Genomic DNA, 17,160 nt, shown 5'->3' with positions numbered 1-17,160 from the left:
TGCACGTCCCACGGTTGTACAAGTGCCGTCAAATGCTTTAGGATCACCAGATGAAAAAATTCCTTGTCGTCAGGTACGATGTTCTAAACGGTTCTTTCACAATGAACTCTAACAATAATACAGACATTTCTCCCTCATTGTGCAAGGAAACATCTTTCAAATACCTTCTAACCTAGTTAGTCATTTGTTTACCAGATTTAAATACTGTCACAAAGACATTTGTGTCTTCAGAAATCGTCGGCCAAAACTCACCCTTAGTTTCTTTTAAAACCCAGAAAACACTGGTGGCCCGTGTGAAAAAAAAAAAAAAAAAAAAAAAAAAGAAAAGAAAAGAAAAGAAAAAACTCCTTTTGAGCCTCGTACCTGACGGCAAGAAAAAATTGTTGAAATGGCTCTGAGCACTATGGGACTTAACTGCTGAGGTCATCAGTCCCCTAGAACTTAGAACTACTTAAACCTAACTAACCTAAGGACATCACCCACATCCATGCCCGAGGCAGGATTCGAACCTGCAACCGTTGCGGTCACGCGGTTCCAGACTGTATCGCCTAGAACCGCCCCGCCACCTCGGACGGTTACCTGAGGGCAGGAAACACCTGGTGATCCCAAAGAACTCGATGGCACAGTTACAGCGGTGAAACGTATACGGTTTTCGATGTTGGAAGAACTTCACGAGAAGATGTTTAGGTCTAGTTCAGTTGAATAGTTAAGATGCTAGTCTCCACTTGAGAAAAAAATATAATCAAGCTGCAGCCGTTAGAACATAATCAATTCTCCTTGCCAAGACTTGCTATGTACTAGAATATGCTTGATACAAATTAGGATACTCAGAGAATCATCCGTGACAGTTTGAAATCATGCTCAATTTTGTTTTATGTCATCGCCGTCGTGTGCATTACTTGAAGAAATTTCACTCATTTTATGTGCATGGTGTGAAAAACCGCAACTTTTTTATGATTTGCTTACAGATTATCATTTTGTAATTATTATATACCAGAACAATGAGTTACGTACTACTTTTAATACGTATGTGAAACGGTGAATGAAGAAAAATGCCATGAAGGTAAATTGTAAAACAACAATTTAAAATATAGTACGAATATAAGTAAAATAGGTGATTAGAATAGATATGAATTTTGATATATTTTAAATAGATATATTGTAAAGCAAGGGTGTTAACATTAAGAGTGCAACGGGAATTCCACTGTTACATGCAAAGGAGAGAACGGATACATGGAAAGAATATATTCAGGGGGAAGGTTTGTCAGATGTCATAGAGGAAGAAACAGAAGTCGATTTAGAACAGATAGAGGATCCAGTATTAGAATCTGAGATTTGGAAAATACTCCACCACGACCATTTATTAATTTTGGAAAATGAAGGCTTTTGTTACACTGTAAATTAAAGAAGCTTTCAAGCCCCAAACATCACTGTGTAAAAAAAGCTGATTTCTGAAATACCATTTTTGGAAAATGTATGCTAATCTGTGTCTTCCTCTACAGTTGTTACCCTCTATAGCTTACAGCCCCCAATAGTGCCATAGAAGATCAAATAAGGCACAAGGGATAGACAACATTCCATCATAATTTCTATAATCATTGGGGGAAGTGGCAACAAAACGACTATTCACTATGGTGTGTAGAATGTATGACTCTGGTGACGTACCATCGAACATTCGGAAAAGCATCATTCACACATTTGCGAAGAGAGAAGAGCTGAGAAGTGCGAGAATTATTGCACAACCAGTTTAACAGCTCATTTATCCAAGTTGCTTGTAAGAATAATATACAGAAGAATGGAAAAGTAAACTAAGGATGATCTAAATGACGATAAGTTTGGTTTTAGGAGAGGATGCAGACTTTCACCCCTATGTTACATCTGTACATCGAGGAAGCAATGACGGCAATGAAAGAAAGGTTCAGGAGTGGAATTAAAAGTCAAGGTGAAACGATATCAACGATACGATTCGCTGATGGCTTTGCTATCCCGAGTGAAAGTGAAGAAGAATTACATGATCTGCTGAATAGAATGAACAGTCTAATGACTACAGAGTATGGGTTGAGCGTAAATCGAAGAAAGACGAAGGTAATGAGAAGTAGTAGAAATGAGAACAGCGAGAAACTTAACATCAGGATTGATGGTGATGAAGTGGACGAAGTTAAGGAATTGTGCTACTTATACAGTTAAATAGCCAATGATGGACGGAGCGAGGAGGACATCAAAAGCAGACTAGCAATGGCAAAAATGGCATTCCTGCCCAAGGGAATTCTACTAATCTCAAATATCGGCCTTAATTTGAGGAAGACATTTCTGAGAATGTACGTCTGGAGTACAGCACTGTATGGTAGAGGAACATGGACTATGGGAAAACCTGAAAAGAAGACAATCAAATAATTTGAGATGTGGTGCTACAAACAAATGATGAAAATTGGCTGGAATGGTAAGGAACGAGGAAGTTCTGCGCAGACTCGGAGAGGATAGGAATATGTGGAAAACACTGATAAGGAGATGGGGCAAGACGATAGGACATCTGTTAAGACATGAGGGGATGACTTCTATGGCACTATTGGGGGCTGTAAGCTATAGAGGGTAACAACTGTAGAGGAAGACACAGATTAGCATACATTTTCCAAAAATGGTATTTCAGAAATCAGCTTTTTTTACACAGTGATGTTTGGGGCTTGAAAGCTTCTTTAATTTACAGTGTAACAAAAGCCTTCATTTTCCAAAATTAATAAATGGTCGTGGTGGAGTATTTTCCAAATCTCAGATTATTCCAAAATTCGATTATACAGTCTTCAAGAACATTAATTACATATCGTCTTTTATGTGAAATACACTTTTATATATCATTGTCTCGAAGTTGTTGTTGTTGTTGTGGTCCTCAGTCCTGAGACTGGTTTGATGCAGCTCTCCATGGTACTCTATCCTGTGCAAGCTTCTTCATCTCCCAGTACCTACTGCAGCCTACATCCTTCTGAATCTGCTTAGTGTATTCATCTCTTGGTCTCCCTCTACGATTTTTACCCTCCAAGCTGCCCTCCAATACTAAATTGGTGATTCCTTGATGCCTCAGAACATGTCCTACCAACCGAACTCTTCTTCTGGTCAAGTTGTACCACAAACTTCTCTTCTCCCCAATCCTATTCAACACTTCCTCATTATTTATGTGATCTACCCATCTAATCTTCAGCATTCTTCTGTAGCACCACGTTTAGAAAGCTTCTATTCTCTTCTTGTCTATGTCTCTTCTATGTCTCGAAGTATTCCCTCTGAATCTGAAATTCCAAATTACCTTTCGGAGTGTGTCTGACCCCTTGAAAGTGAAACTGGCACAAAAAAGTTGTCTTGCAGTATTTGGCCTTCTCTAAACTCCCGCCAAGTTTCACCAAGATCGGTCATTGACACGTGATAATGTTCCCTTGCCAGTTATCGTACAGGCCCCGCAACGGAAGATAAGACAGAGAAGGCCGAAATACTGAATTCGGTATTCTGGAACTGTTTCACCACGATAAACTATAATACGATCCCTCTTTTCAGTCACCACAGTGATGTCGAAATGGTAGATATTTAAATAATGAAGTGGAAAACAACTACACTCGTTTTGTAGTGGAAAAGTATCAGGACTAGACGAGATCCCCTTAATGCATGGAAAGCAGGAATTTCCGGACAGAAGTTCATTAGATCTTTTTTGTTCCGTATCCTCTCATCGATCAGTCCCTACAGTTTGTAAATGGTGGAAAAATTCATCCCGTATATAGCAGGAGACGCTAATGCCATATTCAATTTATTCCATAGTAAATTTGTGTCAATATTTAAGAGTTGCTTATCTAAAAAGATATCCAGAAGATCCAAAAATAAAAAAAATAAAAAGAAGCCCTGGAAAAATAACGGTACTAAAATCTCCTGTAAAGAAAGAGGGACATTTCTCTAATGGCCAGAGTAAGTTTAGATACGACATTACTTGCATACTACAAAAATTACCACAGTATTTTAAGGAAAGTCATTCAAGTCTCCAGAAGTAAGAATGTCATGACAGAAATAAATAATGCCGACCCTGAAATTAAAACAAACTGAGCGAGGGGAAAACGATTGTCTATATGCCTCCAAAGACTCCTAATTTCTCTCATCTTATCTTTATAGTCGTTACTTGAAATGGCGGCAGCAGAATAGTTTTCCAGTCAGCTTCAAATGCCGAGTCTCTAAATTTCCTCAGTAGAGTTCCCCGAATTGAATGTCGCCTTCTCTTCATGGATTTCTTCCATTTGAGTTACCGAAGCATCTCCGTAACATTTGCGTATTGTGCGAACCTACCGGTGACAATTATAGCTGTTCGCCTCTGAACTGCTCGATTTCCTTTAATCCGACCTGGTACGGATGAGGATTCAGGGCACTCGAACAGTACTCAAGAATAGGTCGCACCAGCGTCTTATATGTCTCCTTTACAGATGAACCACACCTTCCTAAAATTCTCCAAATAAACCGATGTCTGCCTTTCACCTTCTCTATCACAGTCCTCACATGCTCATTCCACTTCCTATCGAACGTTAAAGTGAAGTGACTTTGTTAAACAGGGCACCATTAATACTGTATGCGAAAATTACGGGTGTGTGCCTCCTACTCACCCGCACCGTTGAAGTGTCGGAACATCGATACTGTCGATGACCTCCTGATTGGCTGTTTTCAGCTCAGCAATGGTTTTGGGGTTATTGCTCCACACCTTGTCTTTAATATAGCCCCACGAAGTCGCATGTATTCAGATCCGGAGACTATGGCGGCCAATCCAGACCCATGCCAGGGGCGTCTGCGTCCTCAAAGTACTCTTCCAGGACATAAAAACCTCTCGCGCTTCGATAGGGTCGAGCTCCGTCTTGCATGAACAACTTGTCGAAATCAGGGTCACTTTGGGTAATGGGAATAAAATCATCTTCCAAAACCTTTATGTTCCGTTCGGTGGTCACCATGCCATCAAGTAATGTCGCACCCATTATTCTGTGACTGGACATTGCACTCCACAAGGTCACTTTTGGAAGATGAAGAGACTTCTCGTTCGCGAAATGCGGATTCTCAGTCCTCCAAATGTGCCAATTTTGCTTATTGACGAATTTGTCCAAATGAAAGTGAGCTTCGTACCTAAACCAAAACATATTCACATCAAAATCCTGTTCGTTAATTTTGTGGAGAATGGTGGTCCTGGGGCTTAATGACTGATGAGTTTGAATTTTGCATGAGAAGAGATGCAGATCTTCAACGGCAGTTTGTCGCAGTGTCTCCCGGTTGATGCCCACCTGTTGTGCATCTCGTCTGATCGATTTCTTGGGATGATTTGAAACACCGCGCGTAACTTCTCGGTTTTTAGGCGTTTCCATCCACGACCGACATTGCCAACACTGTCATCACTGACACTACCCGTTCTCTCAAACTTGCGAATCAAATTCTTGATTGTTACCATACTTGTACGGGTTGTCTTCAGCTTGAACTCGGTCGCAAACTATTTTTGAGCCGCAGTTGGGCTGTTATTGCTCACATAGTAGGCGCCATACTCTCAGGCACGCTGTACCGAGACACTTTTAAGTGGAAATGTCCGACAAAAACAAGGCTCGTACGAATGCGAATACTAATTTCATCATGCCCCACATACAACCGTGCAGTTTTAACGTCCTAATGGAAATAGTTCAGGAGTTATGACTATTTTATTTCACTTAGTTCAATAATTGTCACCCTGCAAAGCTAGCTGCCATTCATCACACGAACTAGAAATTTCGTCTAACTCATCTTGTATCTACAAACTGTCACTCTACTTGGACACCTTACCGTACTCCACAACGTCAAATCACTGCTCTCCCCGTTCATCAAATTATTTGTACATATAGAGAACAACAGCTATTCTACCACACTTCGCTGGGGCACTCCTGACGATATCCTTGCCTTTGATGAACACCCACCGTCGAGGACAACATACTGGGCTCTATAGCTTAAAAGGTCTTCGAGCCAGTCACGTATCTATGAACCTAATCCATATGCTCGTACCTTTGTTGAAAGCCTGCAATGAGTGGCTGTGTCAAATGGTTCCTGGAAAACTAGAAATATGGAAACCACCTGTTGCCCTTCATTCATAGTTCTCAGTATATGAGAAAAGAGCAAGCTGAGCTTCAACGATCGATGTTTTATAAAATCAAGCTCATTCGTGGACATAAGCTTTTCCTGTCTCAAAAAAATTTACTATATTCCAACTGAGAATATGTTCACGGATTCTAAAGAAAACCGTAGTTTGGGATATCAGTTTGTAATTTTGCGGGTCCGTTCTTTTACCCTTCTTATATACAGGAATTATCTGCGCTTTCTTCTAGTCACTTGGGAAATTGCATTGGGCGAGAGATTTACGAAAATGCAAACTAGGTAAGGGGCCAGTGCCGCAGAGTATTGTTTGTAAAACCGAAATGGGATTCCATCCGGACCTGGTGACTTATTTGATTTAAAATCTTTCAGCTGGTTCTCTATACCAGGGATGCTTATTACTACGTCGTCTGATGGTCAAATGACGGTATATTTCTACGATTCCCCTGCGTGAACGATTTCTTAGACGAGAAATTTGCAACTTCGGAATTCGTTGCGCTATCTTCAAGTGCCACATCAGGTGGTCAACCAGGGACAGGATGGAAGCCACAGACCCGCTTACCGATTTTACATAGGACCACAATTTTGTTGGGTTCTCTGCTAAATATTTTGCTAACACTGACGGTGGTAGTTGTTGCATGCTTCGCGCATAGATCTTTTCACGCAAGCTCGAATTTCTACTGACCTTTGCTTGTTGTCACTTGCGCGTTCTCTTTTGCACTGAGAGCAATAGTGTCTGCTTTCTCAGCACCTTTCGAATTTCGTTGTTAAACCATGGTCGGTGTGTTATATCCTTAATCCACTTACTAGGCTCATGACTTCCCAAACCAAGTTTTATAGTCTGCTAAACTTTGCCCATAATTCCTCTATGTTCATCTTACTGGAGCTGAGTGACGTCAATTCATTGTCTACCTGAGATGTTAACAGTTGCTTATCTGCTCTTCCTGGCAGAAAGACTCATCTTGTCTTCTTCGCCGATTTATTAACTTTCGTGATCATAGTTGCTATAATGGCATCATGATCGCAAGCCCCCGTCTCCATACCGACGTTGTCAATAAGGTCAAGCCTATTTGTAGCTGCAAAATCTAAGGTATTTCCATTGCGTGTGGGATGTCGAACTAGCTACTCAAGACACCGTTCAAAATCCGCGTTCAAGAGTAGTTCGCACGTTCTAGTTTACACATGATCAGCATTGATAATCCTTGTCAGAGATAAATTTTCACTATCTATTCTCGCCTGTCAAAGAAAAAACTTGTCTATCGGTTTTGCAGAACCGCTGTCTGTGTATCATTAAATTTCATGGTTTCATCTTTCCTGTCAAAGTTGTGCCCATACTTATACAGGGTGTTATTTGTAGAGGTACAGATAATGTGACCATTGGTAGCTTAATATACTACTGGCCATAATATTGCTACACCAAGAAGAAATGCAGATGATATACGGGTATTCATTGCACAAATATATTATACTAGAACTGACATGTGATTACATTTTGCCGGCCGGAGTGGCCGAGAGGTTCTAGGTGCTGCAGTCTGGAACCGCGCGACCGCTACGGTCGCAGGTTCGAATCCTGCGTCGGGCATGGATGTGTGTGATGTCCTTAGGTTAGTTAGGTTTAACTAGTTCTAACTTCTAGGGGACTGGTGACATCAGAAGCTAAGTCCCATAGTGCTCAGAGCCATTTGAACCACTTTTTACTACATTTTCACGCAGTTTGCGTGCATAGATCCTGAGAAATCAGTACCCAGCACAAACACCTCTAGCCGTAATAACGGCCATTATACGCCTCGGCATTGAGTCAGACAGAGCTTGGATGGCGTGTACAGGTACAGTTGCCCATGCAGTTTCAACACGATACCTGTGACGAGCCAGTTGCTCGGCCACCATTGACCAGACGTTTTCAACTGGTGAGAGATCTGGAGAATGTGCTGGCCAGGGCAGCAGTCGAACATTTTCTGTAACCAGAGAGGCCCGTAAAGGACCTGCAACATGCGGTCGTGCATTATCCTGCTGAAATGTAGGGTTTCGCAGGGATTGAATGAAGGGCAGAGCCATGGTTCGTAATACATCTGAAATGTAACGTCCACTGTTCCAAATGCCGTCAATGCGAATAAGAGGTGACCGAGACGTGTAACCATAGGCACCCCATACTATCACGCCGGGTGATACGCATGGCGATGACGATAACACCTTCCAATGTGCATTCACCGCGATGTCGCCAAACACGGATGCGACCATCATGATGCAGTAAACAGTACCTGGATTCAGCGGAAAAAAACCACGTTTTACCATTCGTGCACACAGGTTAGTCGTTGAGTACACCATCGCAGGCGCTCCTGTCTGTGATGCAGCGTCAACGGTAACCGCAGCCATGGTCTGCGAGCTGATAGTCCATGCTGCTGCAAACGTCGTCGAACTGTTCGTGCAGATGGTTGTTGTCTTGGAAACGTCCTCATCGGTTGACTCAGGGATCGAGACGTGGATAAGATGCCTGTCATCTTGACTGCTAGTGATACGAGGCCGTTGGGATCCAGCACGGCGTTCCGTATTACCCTCCTGAACCCACCGATTCCATATTCTGCTGACAATCATTGGATCTCGACAAACGCGAGCAGCAATGTCGCGATACGATAAACCGCAATCGCCATAGGCTACAATACGACCTTTATCAAAGTCGGAAACGTGATGGTAAGCATTTCTCCTCCTTACACGATGCATCACAACAATGTTTCACCAGGCAACGCCGGTCAACTGCCGTTTGTGTATGAGAAATCGGTTGGAAACTTTCCTCATGTCAGCACGTTGTAGGTATCGCCACCGGCGCCAACCTTGTGTGAATGCTCTGAAAAGCTAATCATTTGCATATCACAGCATCGTCTTCCTGTCGGTTAAATTTCGCGTGTGTAACACGTCATCTTCGTGGTGTAGCAATTTTAATGGCAAGTAGTGTATGCACCCACATCAGTGTGTTAGTTATTTTTTCTCTGTCTTCCGACAGACACATAACATAATTTTGTACCTAATGTTTTCTCCGCGGTCGTAACTGCACCGTGAAGTGGACTGTACCTGTTGGTGCAGACAATCCGTTCTGCTTCTACGCATCCACACTTCAATACGTGACCTGCTACCCAGGGAACATAAAAGTTAATGGTTTGCTCGTGTCACGCATACTTGTAGGTAATAACCAACATAACGAAATACTACTCGCTGTAGCTATGATTATTAACGTGTAAATGAAGTAAATACCTACGTAATATTGTTCAGCAAACTGTCCTCAGTCACCTTGCATATTTCTATCGCGTCTGTATATAGCAGTGTATAATAATTTCTCAATGTAGAAAAAATTTTCGTTTCAGAAAACTTTATGATTTATTAACTGAATAGCTACTGGCGACAGGCGACAATGCATAATCAGGTTTTATCTCAGACAAAGATTATATCTGCAGATCAAGCGTAAACTAGACCACGCCCATTTTATCCAGTATATAAGTCGCTTTCCGACGTCCGACACGTCAGTCGGCAACACTCGGTGAAGGTATCAAGTGCAGCTATGAAAGGAACGTTAGGAACCGAAAAGTATCTTGTATGTTATCTAGAATTGTACAAGGTGACCGAGAAGTCCGTTAAGACTTGAAGATGCAATAATTCGCGAATTAAGGAAGGCAGAAAAGAAAAACTTGTCAAACATGAAGAATTTACGAGGGGTTTTACTGACACCAAAAACGAGTGCATGGTTGTGGTTTCGGTTTATCACAAGAACCGTGATCTGGCCCTTTTTCACCGAGAAATTCGTGCTGCAGCTTTCCATACTGCACGCGTGGCGGGTGCAAGGTATGCAGATATACAGTCACAGCGCTAAAGAAGCTGGTATAGGCATGCGTTTTCAAATACAGACATTCGTAAACAGTCAGAATACGACGCTGCGCTCGGCAACGCCTGTATAAGACAACTAGTGTCTGGTGCAATTGTTAAATCGGTTACTGCAACAATGATAGGTTACCCAGATTTAGGTGAGTTTGAACGTCGTGTTAACTCGACGCACGAGTGATGGGACACAGCATCTCCGAGATAGCGATGAAGTGGGGATTTTAGGTTACTATCATTTCATGAGTGTGTCGTGAATATCAGGAATCCGGTAGAACATCAAATGTCCGACATCGCTGCGGCCGGAAAAAGATCCTGTAAGAACGGAACCAACGACTACTGAAGAGAATCTTTCAACGTGACAAACTGCAACCCTTCCGCAGATTGCTAAAGATATCAGTGCTGGGCCATTAACAACTGTCAGCGTGCGAACCATTCTACGAAACATCACCGATATGGGCTTTTGGACCCGAAGGCCTACCCGTGTACCCTGGAAGACTGCACGACACAACGCTTTACGCCTCACCTGGGTCTGTGAACACCGACATTGGACAGTGACTGACTGGAAAAATGTTGCCTCGTCTGACGAGTCTCGTTTGAAATTCTATCGAGCGGATGGACGTGTACGGGTATGGAGACAATCTCATGCATCCATGGACCCTGCATGTTATCAGGGGACTGTCAAAGCTGGTGGAGGCTATGTAGCCGTGTTGGACGCTTGCAGTTTGAGTGGTATAGCACCCTTGATACGTCTATATACGACACTGATGGGTGACTCGTACATAACCATCCATTCATGTCCATTGTGCATTCCGACAGACTTAGGCAATTACAGCAGGACAATGCGACACCCTACACGTCCAGTATTTCTACAGAGCGGCCCCAGTAACACTGTTCTGAGTTTAAACACTTTCTCTGGCCATCAGACTCCCCACAATGAACATTACTGAGCATAGCAGGGATGCCTTGCAACAAGCTGTGCAGAAGAGGCACTCCCTCGTTCTCTTAAGGATTTATGGACAGCCCTGCAGAATTCATGGTGTCAATTACCTCCGGCACTACTTCAGACATTAGTCGAGCCTATTCAACGTCGTGTTGCAGTACTTCCGCGTGTTCGCGTGGGCCCTACACGATATTAGGCAGGTGTACCAGCTTCTTTGGCTCTTCAGTGTATTACAGAATCGCATCGTCCCTAATGTGGCTGATATACACCTGCTGGAATGGAAGACTTCAATGGAGGATGACGCTCCACCTCATATTGCTACATGTGTGACAGACCTCTTGCGTCCATCGTTTGGTAAGTATCGCGTGCTGAGCCGCCACTTCTGTCGTGTTTCGTCTCCCAGCTCTCCAGAAGTCAATCCGTGTGACTATTGGTTGTGGTGTTACCTGAAGTCGGAGGTCTAGTGGCGTTGTCCGGCCTCATTAGGGATGCTAAAAGATGACATATGACGGCAGTTTCTCACTGTAACTGCTGATTTGCCCTACAGTGCTGTTCACAACAGGTATTTTTGATTAATGACGGCCCACATGTCGAGCATTAGTTATTGTCCTGCTAATTGTTGCTTCACAATCATACAAAACGCCATCTTTTGGGCATCTCCTCCACTTCTTTTCTTTCAGTAAAACTCCAATTTTTACCTTGTACTGACATTACTCCGTGAAGACCTGAATTTTCAAATGTTTGCGTGCTTTTGCGTCACCCTGTATATTGATATAAACATGCCTCATTTACAAGTTCCGTTAGGAAATCACAAAATATATCGTTTTCGCTCAGGATTCATACGCCGACTGCAACGTTAATCACTGAACAAAGGTACACTGACGGATGGCTATGAAGAATTGCAAATATTATCATATTCTAATCCTTTTCTTTAAAATCAACTACGCCACAAATGGTTGGTTGAGAAGGAATCCCAACTAGGAACGAGGAAACTGTAGGATGTTCCACATCTGACTAGCGAAGCACGTCACTTAAACATGGCGGTCGTCTCTCTGCAGGTCTGCTCCTCTCGAGGCCCCAATAACTAGCAGTTTCTGAACTTTGGCTTCCCGACAAGCTCCCTCAATCAGTGGTAGCGTTTGCTATTCAGGAGCCGACGCATACACCAACTCCTTTCCCAGGTCTGTGCTACTAATTTCTATATCAACTATCTCAACTAGTGATTGTACAATGAAATAAACCCCCCCCCCCCCCAGGCGGCAAGCTGAAACAAAGCTTCTCGTCGCCTGTTTGCAATGATATGGGCCTCTTATAATAATGAGAAATTTATAATAATGAGAAAATACACAATGGAAGGGCCTGTCTGCGATTTTTCCTTCCATATTTAGACTGCTGCAGCGTAGTTTCTGTGGTAAGGGAGAGCAGTCTCCGATGGTAGTCGTTGCCTCTGAATCCACGCGTTTTGTGGCGCCTTGACGGCTAAGGCATTTACGCCCCCACAGTCGCATTTGAGGTCCGCTTTCATGTGGCCACAAAAGCGTCGGTGCCGAGTTTCTCCTCCACGACATGGATTTTTCTCTTCACCAAAGGAGCTCGTAACACCGCAGAATAAGGGTGGGAGGAAAAATTTCATAGCCCAAAGAAGAAGTATGTAAAACCGTGTCATATCTGGCCAGCTAGGGAGTTCTGGAGGAGCCAGGACACCCTCTTGGACAGCTTCTTATAACATCCTCAGATTTTGTCACCATACTCCTGTGACTGTTTATCCCTTAGGAACAAAATAGGTGAAAAAACGAATCTGCAAAATAGACCAATATGCCCAATATTGATCTGCTGCAGAATTCCTGAACAAATGTTGAGTTTGAATATAACAAATTTCCTTGGGAACGAGAAGATTCTGTCTAGCAGCCAGCATGGTCTTAGCAAGCATCACCTGAGCGAAACTCAATTTACCTTTTTTTCACCTGATAGCCTGCGAATTATGGATAAAGGGCGACCCGAAGATTCCACAGTCCTAGATTTCTGAAAATCATTTGACAAAGTGCGTCAGTGCTGGCTGTTAACGAAGGTATGAGCATATGGAATAGGTTCTTACGTACGCGAGTGGCTCGAAGACTTCTTAAGTAATAAAAGGTTTTATATTGTCGTCAACGGCGAGTATTCGTCAGAGACAAGGTTATGGTTGAGAATGCTGTTATTTCTATTTCCATATAAGATTGGCGAACAGGGTGTGCAGTCTGCTGTTGTTTGCTGATGCTGCTGTGGTTTACGTGAAGGTGTCGAAATTGAGTGACTGTTGGAGGATGCAGAATGACTTCACGTCCGTAAAATATCTGGGAATAACGTTGCAAAGCGATAAGAAATAGAACGAGCATGAAGTGATTACGATGGGAAAGGCGGATGGTCGACTTCATTTTATAGGGGGAATTTTGAGAACGTGCGATTCAAACGGGAATCCGTGAACGAAAGACGAAGTTCTTTTCGAGGAGCGCTGTTGAGAAAATTTAGAGAACGGGCATCTAAAGCTGACTGCAGAACGATATTACTGACGCCAACAAACATTTTGCGTAAGAGCCACGAAGGTACGATACGAGAAATTAGGTCTCATACGGAATCATATAGACAGTCGTTCTTCCTCGCTGTATTTGCAAGTGAAAAAGGGAAGGAAATGACTAGTAGTGGTAAAGCGTAACGTCTGCCAAGCACAATAGGTGGCGTACGGAGTATGACACGGAAATGAGACACTTAAAGTAGTAAAGGAGTTTTGCTATTTAGGGAGCAAAATAACTGATGATGGTCGAAGTAGAGAGGATATAAAATGTAGACTGGGAATGGCAAGGAAATCGTTTCTGAAGAAGAGAAATTTGTTAACATCGAGTATAGATTTAAGTGTCAGGAAGTCGTTTCTGAAAGTATTTGTATGGAGTGTAGCCATGTATGGATGTGAAACATGGACGATAACCAGTTTGGACAAGAAGAGAATAGAAGCTTTCGAAATGTGGTGCTACAGAAGAATGCTGAAGATAAGGTGGGTAGATCACGTAACTAATGAGGAGGTATTGAATAGGATTGGGGAGAAGAGAAGTTTGTGGCACAACTTGACTAGAAGAAAGGATCGGTTGGTAGGACATGTTTTGAGGCGTCAAGGGATCACAAATTTAGCATTTGAGGGCAGCGTGGAGGGTAAAAATCGTAGAGGGAGACCAAGAGATCAGTACACTAAGCAGATTCAGAAGGATGTAGGTAGCAGTAGGTACTGGGAGATGAAGAAGCTTGCACAGGATAGAGTAGCATGGAGAGCTGCATCAAACCAGTCTCAGGACTGAAGACCACAACAACAACACGGAGTATGTATGTAGATGTAGATGGAAAAAGCATTTTATATTACTTTACTCGATTGCGATTGGGTTTTAGACTTTTTCGGAGTCGCGAATCCTCATGCTTTCACAGCTCTCGTTGCTCCTCAGTCTCTGGCCATAGTGATAGATACAACATTAGTCCATCATGATTACCTAGCTAAAGAAGGCACCTGGATTGGCTTGACACAGCTTCAATACTTTTGATGATGTTACGTTGCAGAGGGCATTTTATATGAGTATCAGAGGTCGTGTAACTTAGCGACTGGTGATCGTGATATTTAGAGAGTGGTGCAAAATGCATAAAGCGCATGAATGGCTGATTTTCAGTTGCACTTTCGCCCTGATGATGGTACGTCGATGTTCGACCACTGAACCCTCTTCTTCCACTCAGTTCTCCACAAAGATATGACTTCCCGTTTCCATTTCGTCATTCAGACATCTTTTCCGACCCTGCAAGCGTGTGCACAACGTAGCCATTGTTTTATACATTTAGGTGACAAAAATAACGGGATAGCGATTTGCACATGCACAGATAGAGGTAGTCTCGCACACGAAGGCTATAAAAGGTCAGTGCATTGGCTGAGCTGTCATTTGTACTCAAGTGAAAAAAATGGTTCTGGGCACTATGGGACTTAACATCTATGGTCATCAGTCACCTAGAACTTAGAACTACTTAAATCTAACTAACCTAAAGACATCACACAACACCCAGTCATCACGAGGCAGAGAAAATCCCTGACCTCGCCGGGAGTCGAACCCGGGAACCCGGGCGCGGGGAGCAAGAACGCTACCGCACGTCCACGAGCTGCGGACTGTACTCAAGTGATTTATGTGAAAAGATTTACAACGTCATTATGACAGCACTAAGTGAATTAATAAATTTTGAACGCGAAGTTGTCGTAGGAGCTGGGCGCATGGGATATTCCAGTTCGGAAATCGTTAGCGAATTCAATATTACGAAATCTACAGTTTGGAGGTGTACTAAGGATACCAAATTCCAGGCTTTGCCTCTCACCGTGGACAACGCAGTGGCCGACCGCCGTCACTTAAGGGGCTCCGGATAGGCTCAAAATCATGAAAAGTTCAATTTTTAATTTTTTGCGTTTTCTGAATCTGCAGACTATTACCTTTTAATAGATATATAATTTATTCAATTCCGAAGACTACAACAATTTTTAAATTTTTTTTGAAATGTGTTCTACATGGGCGTGACCCACTGTGGCGCTGTTAAACTGCTGTCAAATGGTGTTATTATTAACGTCCGTGTTCATCAGGTACATTTTAGTGATGTGAGATAAAGTATGTGTTGTGGCTAACCTGTGATGGTTCAATATATATCGCTGGTGTGATTGTCGATTGTTTCATGTTTATTTACTCTGTCGTTATCTCGAAAAAATTCGTAATTAATTCTGTTTCTTGTGTCTCTGTTTTGTTAAAGTATAATAATGAGTAAAAGTAAAGTTATTAGAAATCCTCTGAAGGCTTTTAAGAAAAGGAGAAATGTTGGAAAGCCAAAGGTATGTGTTATTTCTGTAAACAATAAAGACGATGAAAATCCCCAACATAGCTTGTGTCCCAAAGAAGACGACAGTTGGTGTAAATATAACAAAGGATTGCTAACTGGTGAAGTGCACACTCTTAAGCATAGTCTGCCTCATGCAATAATGGAGGTGATAAAACCTATTTTCAGAGACTTAGCAGCACCTGAACTGTTGAAAAAGTGTATTCACGGAAAAACTCAAAACCCCAATGAAAGTGTAAATAGTGTTATATGGTCGAGAATCCCCAAGACTGTATTTGTTGGAATAGAAACACTTCACTTTGGTGTGTATGATGCTGTTGCGACTTTCAATGATGGCAACATTGTAAGGTGCAAGGTATTTAGAAATATGGGAATGAAGATAGGTTCTAACATGGTACGAGCGATGCTTGCTTTAGACAAGGAACGCCTTCGGGCTGCAGACAGGGCTGTAAATAGTCTAGAAATACAAGCAAGAGTAAACAGGAGGAGGAACAAGAGGAAGCTGGAAGAGGAGTTTGCAGAGGATGAAGAGAATCCATCCTATGGACCTGGAATGCACTAAAAAGTTAATCCAATCTTTGTCGCTCGATTCCCAAAACTTTTATTTTCTCATACTAATTACATGTTTTCTAAGGATCTTCCAAACATATTTGTTTCAAACTTTCAGTAAATGTTACACAGTACCTTCTGCATAATTTAACACAGCCTTTTTCCAAAAAACTGTATATTTTTGAATATATAAATAAAAAATTGCAAAAAAAATGTTGTGAATTTTCATTACAATTGAAAAAAAATCATCTTTAATAACTGAAATAAAATTTTGTAAAATCCCTGTGTTAAGTTGTAGCCCATATTCAAATAAATAATCTGTAAAAAGTTCAACTTCCTACCTCAAATACTTTGTGAGGAAAGATGTAATTTATAAGCGTTATTTTAACATTGCAAGTATAGGGCGTTCCGGAGCCCCTTAACGACAGAGAGCAGCGGCATCTGCGTAGAATTGTCAGTGCTAACAGAAAAGCAAAACTGTATGAAATAACCGCAAGACATTAATGTGGGACGTACGACGAAGGTGTCCGTTACGACTGTGCGGCCGAATCTGGCGTTAATGGGATATGGCAGCAATGGCTGACGCAAGTGCCTTTGCGAAGACCATGACATCGCCTGCAGCGCCTCTTCTGGAGTCGTGATCATATCAGTTGGACCCTAGACGACCGGATAAACGTGGCCTGATCGGATGAGTCTTGATTTCAGTTGGTAATAGCTGATATTAGGTTTCAAGTGTGGTAGAGACACCACGAACCCATGGACCCAAGTTGTCAGCAGGGCACTGTGCAAGCTGGTGGTGGCTCCAT

The sequence above is a fragment of the Schistocerca nitens genome, chromosome 4 (assembly GCF_023898315.1).
Source record: "Schistocerca nitens isolate TAMUIC-IGC-003100 chromosome 4, iqSchNite1.1, whole genome shotgun sequence".
Classification (NCBI taxonomy): Eukaryota; Metazoa; Arthropoda; class Insecta; order Orthoptera; family Acrididae; genus Schistocerca; species Schistocerca nitens.
Note: the sequence above shows the minus strand (reverse complement) of the source record.